At 35.3% G+C, this 8969-nt stretch overlaps 1 non-coding gene across 1 annotated transcript; it reads right to left on the reverse strand.

The window, feature by feature from the left end:
- Nucleotides 1-8608: 8608 nt before the first annotated feature.
- On the reverse strand, nucleotides 8609-8690 carry TRNAL-AAG. The gene has a single exon. It is a non-coding gene; the product is annotated as a tRNA-Leu (tRNA).
- Between the last annotated feature and the right edge of the window lie 279 nt (nucleotides 8691-8969).

The following is an 8969-nucleotide window of genomic DNA, read 5'->3' on the forward strand; positions in this document are numbered from 1 at the left end:
CTATGTTTTCAGCTGATATTGAAGACACTACCTTCAAGAAACCTAGTGACTTCAATCCTGTGTTGTGTGCTACTCTAGAATTTTTTTGCAAGTCAGTTGAGCATGATTACAACATATCTTTCAAAGTACTAATTTCTTTAAGTTTATTCTAAGTCGCAAGGAAGTAAGCTTTACAACAACTAAAATCTGATAAGACCATATCCATCTGCCCGGCCGATAAAGGTGGGACAATTGTCATCATGGATGTTATATTTTATAAAGAGCAAGTTCTAGATATATTAAATTATGTTGATATATATGAGCTATTAAGTTTAGAGCAGGTACAAGAAGTTATTAGGAATGTAAAGTGCACTTTTTTAGTGTGAATTAGGTGGCTGCATAATGGAAAGTGTTTATCACTTTCTTTTTGTGGAGAAACCTTTAATACCTTTCTTTAACTGTTTACAGAAAATACATAAAGATCCAGTGAAACCCCCACTGAGGCCCACTGTAGCCAGGCAAGGGTGGAGCAGAGAAACACTGTCCATTTTTGTAGAGAGTATTTTGTGAGCAGTGGTCAATCTGGTTAGTGCTGTCCTTAAACATGCTAAACAGTTCTTGACAGATCTATTTCCATTTGTTAATGGTGAATCTCTGGAGGAACATGATTTATTAATTACAATGGACATCTGTTCACTCTGTACTGTGATTCCAAATCATACAGGTGTTGAAATGTTCAGGGATTTCCTCTGTACTAATAGCTCCTATGACAACAAGCTTGTAGACCTGTTGTGCTTATTCATTGAGACAACTTTGGAGAATAATGTGTTTGTGTTTGATAAGTACTATAGACAATGTACAGGTGTAGCGATGAGGACATCATGCATGAATAGCTACGCTTATAGTGTGGTTGTGCAATGGGATATTATGCATGTTATGCATAGCATATATCCTCCCCACATACGCTTTTACAGGAGGTTTGTAGACAATGGCTTCCTCATTTTGAGAGGCTCATTAGATCTATTTCAACAGGTTTTCAATTATTTACAGCAAACCACTGACTTTTTTATGTTTCACTAAGCAAGAATCTTATAATGAAATTGAGTTTCTTGATGTTCAATTGTTTTGAGCTGCTGGTAATAGAATGACTATGAGTAGATACAGGAAGACAGTACATCATAACCATGTTTTACATAGGAGCAGTAAACATCACAGACATATTTTTAGAAACATAGTCAGAGGCCAAACTATGAGGATCTCATGATTAAGTAGTGAGACACACATTTATGACAGAGAGTTAGTCCTCATGAGGGATGAGTTTTTGACCAGAGGTTATGAAAGATGAGAGATTGGCTCTGAAATAAAAACAGTGATGACGTGGAGGGACGGGAGAGCAGCACCTTTTTATTCAGATCATGGGCAACACATATATTAAAGAGCACAGAAAGTGATAAGGGAGTGGTGAGGCACGCCCCATCAGAATGTATACACTTTTTGAAGAATGTTAACTCTGTGCAGCTATTAAAAGGACTTGGCAAATTTTGAGTTCAATCAGTGAGATTAATGCTTTGATAGGGAAGGAATCTAAGTTTGTGTTTAAGAACAAGAGTTCCCTTAAATGTATGTTGTGTTATGGTCCAAAGATGAGGTGTTTAGAAGAGAAGTCATAGGGCACAACTGGCTGTGGGAAATGTGATTTTGTCATCTCATTGATATCAGTAACTCATTTGAGCATCCGGTTACTGGGAGGAAGTATACCTTCAGAGTAGTTGCTAATTGTCAAACAAGAAATGTGGTATGTTTAGTGAGGTGCATTGGGTGCCCACATTTTTACATCGGGAAGACAAATACAATGCTCTATTATTAGCCAAGGTGATATTAGTAACCCCTTAGCTAAACATATGGATGATGGAGGGAAAGAGCATCATTTTTGTGTTTAGTTTCTTGAGAGATTCTTTGAAGATAATAGACTTGGGGGCATCTTTAATCGAACTGAATGTAGAGAGTTGTCATGGATTTTGCAACTTCAAGCAGATAAGAACTTTGGCCTTAAAGGAAGGTTTATTTGAAACCTGCTGTAAGAGCAAGAGGCATGCATAGAAAATTAATGTGTGAATAGCTATATAGTGCTTTGTTAATGATTACTGATTGCAATTGGTGGACATTTCTCAAGTGACTATTTTATTATGGGAAATGCTATATCGTCTTGTTCTGTGCTACAGTAGATAGCCTTAGTACCTGTATTTGCCTTTGGATAGGAACAAAATGAATAACATGCTCTAAAATAATGTTTGGACGTACAATAGATTTTTGCCAAGGGAATGCATTTTCTTAGAGTTGTATTTAGTTATGTCACTATCAAGCACTGCTTAAATTAGTGGATTTGCCCCGCAATATGGCCATTTATTGTTAGATTCTCCCTTTGAAGTAATGGTAAGATCTAGAGCGCTAGCCATGTCACCACTGAGCTATGTCCATGGTCGCTAATTTTATTTATGGATAATAGCGATAAAATCATTATTTTTATATTTTATGTATAGTCAGATTGATGTCATTAGTAACGGGCTTTTTTGATCATGTAAATTAAGATATTTTTAATAAAACAGTCTTACACAATTGATGTTGTTAATATATTGATGCACATCTCCTGTTGAATTACTACTTAGTTTCTGCAGGGTATTGTTAGAAATGTGTGCCCCGAAAATCTCCTCCCTCAATGATACATGATCTTTTGATTGTCCTTGAATGAGACGCATGAAAGGTGTATTTATATTGGCGATGGATTAAATTCTATGTTGGAAACAATGTTTGTGTCCATCTCAGTTAACAGCTGCTGATGGGGCTGTTTGGGTGATTGACGATGTGTAGTACTGGTGTGTGATTTTTGCAGTCAGTGTTTTGATTTAGCGATTCATTTGGTGATGCTGATTGAGTTTGTTGGTGGGTTTTTGGTTTGGGGTTGTCCTGTTATTTCCACCCCTTGTAGGGCACTTCTATGGTTTGTTTGGATGCTGACGATCGTTCCATTATACCGGAAGGACAATAGTTTCTTTGGGGGTTCATTTTTCTCTTTGTTATATACCAAAGTGGTGTTTGATGTCACTACGTTGTTGTGTTAGAGTGACCTGATAGGTTTACTCCATGAAAGATTATGTTTTACTGGAGAATACCTAATAACCAATAGTTCATCAGAACAACAAATTTTAACCAATTGGTTAGGCAGCTTGTGATTGGTTATGATCGGAAATTGCTAGTTTTTATTGGTCATAAATTATTTTGCCCCAGTCACATAGTTGAATGCTGCTAGTTGCGGTCTAACTATTTGTTATATGTTATTCGATCTTATGAGGAGTTATTTTATATTTGTTTAATGGTTTGAAGCATTCAGATGAAAATACTGGCCTCTAGTTTTAGGAGTCGAGTAGGTTCCTTGATGGGATGGTTTTATGTAGGTTAAACCTTTATTTGCTTAACTTGCTCCATGGTACTGTAGAGTCACCAATGGTAGTTCTTTGCAGCAGTTTTTAACCAATCATTGAGGTGGCCCTTGACTGGTTATTATTGGTTGTTCTCAATTTTGATTTGCTGTCACTGCCAATACTGCCAGAATTGGCATACTGGTAAGCTGTCACTGGCAAGTCAATCAAAATTAGCTTTAGACAGCTTTTTGTAAAGTTATTTGTTATTTGATATATAGCTACAAAGTGTAGGGAGCTATTTAATAATGAGTTCTGTATTTTAAAAGGTTCAGGAGCAGAGGGTCATAAGGATTGGCTCTGTTTTTCAGCCAATAGGCCAAATTTATATAGCTCATTTCTTAATTGGTCAGGCTCACTCTGATCTGATAGGCACTTGAGCCAGGTTTTTAACTAATGGTAGTGCTTTGCTGTGGACTTTGATCAATATTTGAGGAAGCTTCTGATTGGGTACTATTGTTTTTTCATGATTTTTATTTGCTGTCAATGTTTACAATGTCATCATCAGTAATTCGCTATGTTATTTTTTGAGAGTTGTACACAAATAATTATATGAAGTCTTATAAGTGGTTTTTGCTGTATAAGTAGATTGACATTATCTCAAGTATTGGATGAGCAATGTGTTAAAGAACAGATTGTTAATGTTGTTAATAAAGTGTGTTTTAACTCCGTGTAGTTCATCTTTTACATTTTTGATGTTGTCATATGAAACTGCCATATGCAAAGGGATATGCACACAGTAATACAATAATAGATTTTGTTAGAATGTGGGATTTCTCTCTGCAGTTGAATGTCATATGATAGGATAAGCCACACTGTGTTTTCCATTGACCGTTTGAATCATTATTGAGTATTGGCAGTTTCAACCAATCATAACATAGCCTTTACAGCATTTTGATAGGAAGTCAAGTTTTTGTATCCAGTTTAATAGGATACGATGTTGTATTGCCCTATCATTGGCCAGGAAGGCTAGATGGAATTATCAGATATGCACAGTTCATTTATTGATGTTTTAATGGTTTGTTGTTGTTGATTGGTCATTTTCCAATTGTTTTAACTATATAATAACTGTGTATTGGATGTACTCTTTGAATGGTCTGAAGAAGCAACCTTGTGTTGCAAAAGCGCTTACCTTTGTTTTTAATGTGTTTTTACTTTGATTAAAAGTTATCCGTTTACTCGCTGAGTGGTGTTGGATGCCATTGGTTTCTACAATATTTGTTTTACACCACTGGGTTGCTGTCATGATGTTATTTTTCATGTGCATTTTATGCATTTCATGCATTTCTTATTATGCAGCAAAGACAAAAAGAAAGTTAGAAGAATGTATAAGGTATATGAAGGCATATTAAAAGCAATGCCTTATACAGACATATTAAAGAGACAGAGAGAGAGAGAGAGATGGGTTCAAGAAAAGATTGAAACATCTGTTGTCATTCTTGATTGAGTGCAGACTTCTAAGGGGAGATTTAATACTATTTTTCAAATGTTTGAATACTGAGATCTTGGTTGCTAGTTTGGTGGTATTCTTCTCAATTCACAAAGTTAATACCAGGAATATAAATATATTTGTTAGACTCCCTGAAGTTCATACATTCATCACAGAGCAGGGAAAATGTGGAACTATCTATCAAAGTACAAAAGAGATACTGAGATGCTGGAAGTTTTAAAAATTTGTTAGATAAAAAACTTAAAACTTCTATGTGTACGAGTCAGTGGTATATTTCAACAAACTCTTAAATAGTTGGGCTCTGAGTCTGGAATATACAACACTGAAACATTGCAAAATATATAATGTATAATATGTCAGATATTTAAACAGAGACAGAAAACATAGATAACAAAATGAGGAAAACATACCCAACAATTCAAACTATGTAGAATATTAGATATTTGCATAGAAACTGTAAATGTGGATTACAAGCGAGATAAATGAAAACATATGCTTGCCAGTATTTGGTGTTTCTAAAACAGTAATAGTTTTCACATTTTTTCTTTTGTTTGGAATATTACAGTATATGTTAATCCTTTTGTTGTTATTCTCTTTAATCTTACTAAATTTACTATTATTTATTTGATGCTGAACTATTTGTCAAAAAAAAAAATCTGCATAAAATAGAACTGGTACAGCTGATCAAAATCAGTTTATTAAAATGTATGGGTTTTGTCAGTATGAGATTCCAGTACAGTGAGGATTGGAGAATGTGCCTTTCCCCCAAAAGCAGTACAATCTTGAAGTTGGTATATGTAACTAGTAGTGGGGTGTGGAGGCTCTAAGGGAGGGGGCTTTCACCCCTGCAAAAACACTGTGAGCTTTTCTTTTTTGATCCTTTGTGGATTGATGTCTATTGTTCTCGATATGTGGCTGTTGATCACTGGTGGATCAAAGAATTGCTTTTTAGATAGAAGGTTATATTTCCTATTTATTCAAATCAATCTTTATTTTGTACTTACATAGCAAAATAACAATGTTTGATTTGTTAAGATCACCTTTTCTTTCCCTTTATTGCTGTTTTATTGTAAACTACAGATTTAAGCCATTTATATTTACTTGTAATGAATCTTTTCTTCATCTTGTCTATGATTAGAATGTTCTTAAATATAAAATGCATATCTTCTTTAGCTTACCAGTTACCACCCTTCTCTTTCTACTTATATTTATTTCAAACTTATTTTTCTGAAAGTCTGTTTCAACATTTCTTTACTGTAGGATTTAAGAATCTGTAACATATTTTCTCATCTGTTCATTTATCTAAGACATCATTTGTCTATCATTTTTGAATAGGAAGAGATCATCAGTATTACTTTTCAGAGGAGAAATAAAGTGGTATTTATAATGACTGTAATGAATGTGACCAGGAATTCAGTGAAAGTCCCATCAATAACTGAATATTGCATCCGCAAGAATTACCACATATTCATGAAGATCTTAATTTTGTCATCAAAAGGGTAACATTTTAGGAGCATGAAAACTATCTTAAAGGTGCACTTGTGTGATAGATTAAGAATATAAAGTTATACATGGTCTGTGTGCAGTACAAACCATAGCCTTCTTCCAGATCTTTCTGGCATGAGAATTGATTGTGCACAGTGCTAATAAGGCTCGTGTATCAGACTCTGCTTTGTCTGATTGTTGTTGTTAAAACAACAATTTTCAGTACTAACCAGACTTCAGGGTAATCACTCATCATAAGTAAATCTAACAGCATTACATTGTTAATTTTTAGCAAACAGAATTTACATTAATAACATCTACACAGTGATATAAGGCTGTGAACTAGTAAATTATGAATCAATTACCTTGTAGATCAAAGACCTGAATGTAGCATTACTCCATACTGTACACTGACTCAACATAATGCACCAGTAAGTGATAATAAAATCTAATGGGTTTAGAAGCAGCATGGGACTAAGAGGTGAATGCTAGGTAGAAGCACAGGAGAGAGATCATGTCTGCCTTTGACTGATACAAAAGGCAAGAGAATGTTGAAGGTGTTTTACAGCTAACTGCCAAAAGTATTTTCATATTTTACTTACAGTGCTCAGATTACATGTATGGTGTGTTTCTGAGCATGTGCATGACAGATGAATAATTATGCTACACATTTTGACTAGTTAGAAGTCCTTATGCTACCTATTTAGGGACTATATGAAGCATTCAGCAATATATAGGGTGTCTGAACAGTGCAGCTAGACAGTCTGTGACAGCCAATAATACATTACATTTAATATTATAATATTAAGCAGGCACACGATCTATATAAATATGTGTAGGACAAGTGGAATGACCTAAACTTATGATTTTCATAACATAATGCATTATGACCAAAGGTCAGAATCATACACTTACCTGCACTATACTGCCAATGCTTACAAAGTAAAAGAATATCTTGCTATGATGGCATGGAAAAATATCCTATATCTTATGCGCAACAGTGCGTGCAGAATACCTGCAACACACACTGCAATATGTATAGACATCTTTCTGCTTTTAAAAGTATTTATCTAAGGCAGGAATGGATGGTGTTTTGTTGAATGGTCATATGAGATCATGGAATACGCTTTTGGCTAGTATAAGGCCATGCCCATATTACATTGTGTATATATATATATATATATATATATATATATATATATATATATATATATATACATACATGTATGGGTCTATTTTGATTCACTGAAAACTTATTTCACTGAATTTTAAAACATTCACACCAAATCACTGAAAGATGAAAGCTCAAATCACTGAAAACTCATGTTACTGAATCACATTTCACTGAATGTAAGTACTGTTGGCAATAAAATGTGTATGCCCTTTTCCCCACTATAGTGCAATCCTGGAGTTAGTATATATAGTTAAGAGGGGTGTGGGGGGATAGCCCAACACCTGCTTAGCTTTTATATTTATGAGTCTTATTTCACTGAAAGCTAACAATATAAAACCAAATGTAGGTGAGGGGCTATGCGCCCCACCCCTCCCAATGTGGGGGGGGGGCTGTGCCCCCCACACCCCCTAACTATATACATATATATATATATATATATATATATATATATATATATATATATAGATAGATAGATAGATAGATACTAACTCCAGGATCACACTAAAGTGGAGAAAAGGGCATTTACATTTTATTTGCCCAAAAGTACTTACATTCAGTGAAATGTGATTCAGTGAAATTAATTTTCAGTGATTTTTTGAGGGTGAATTGAAATTCAGTGAAATGAGTTTTCAGTGAGTCAAAGTAGACCGATATGTATATACATATATGTATATAATATATATATTTGTATATATAGGTAGGTATAGATATTGTGGGTATATATTTTTACACATACACACACAAACACACAGCTAAATGTTGTTTGTCTTTCGGCTTTTTCCTGGTAAGGGGTCACCACAGTGGAACTCCGGTCTGCTAATGATTGGCAGTAGATTTTTACAAATTGCCAAGGTGCCAGCTCGACTTCCAACCTTCAGCGAAGGAACACCCATTTACGTACACATGTCTTTCAAACGCTACCCAACCACAGGGAGGACATGCAGACTCCACACAGAAGGCACTCCCAAGCCACGCCAAGAATCGAATGGGAGAACCTTTTGCTGTGAGGTAACAATGCTACCGTCCTACCATTTAAATTATACTTGGCAGTGGTGGGATTCGAACCCACGCCCCCAAAGAGACTGGAGCCTTAATCCAGTGCCTTAGACCGCTCGGCCACACTACTTCACACACACATCTAAATATATCTCTATATATATTTTTATATATATGTATATATGAGTAAGATAGTGCAGTGGAGTAGCCTCACAGCAAGAGGCTCTCCAGTTCAATTCTCGGCTGGGGTGCTTTCTGTGTGGAGTGTGCATCTCCTACCTGCATTTGTGTTGGCTTACTCTGGGTGCTCTGGTTTCATCACACATTCCAAAGACATGTAGTAAGGTGGATTGGACACTCTTAATTGGCCCTAGGTGTGAGTGTGTGTGGTGCACCCTTTGAGGAGTGC

Source organism: Protopterus annectens, chromosome 7.part0 (genome assembly GCF_019279795.1).
Source record: "Protopterus annectens isolate FY-2018-M chromosome 7.part0, PAN1.0, whole genome shotgun sequence".
In the NCBI taxonomy this organism is placed as follows: Eukaryota; Metazoa; Chordata; order Ceratodontiformes; family Protopteridae; genus Protopterus; species Protopterus annectens.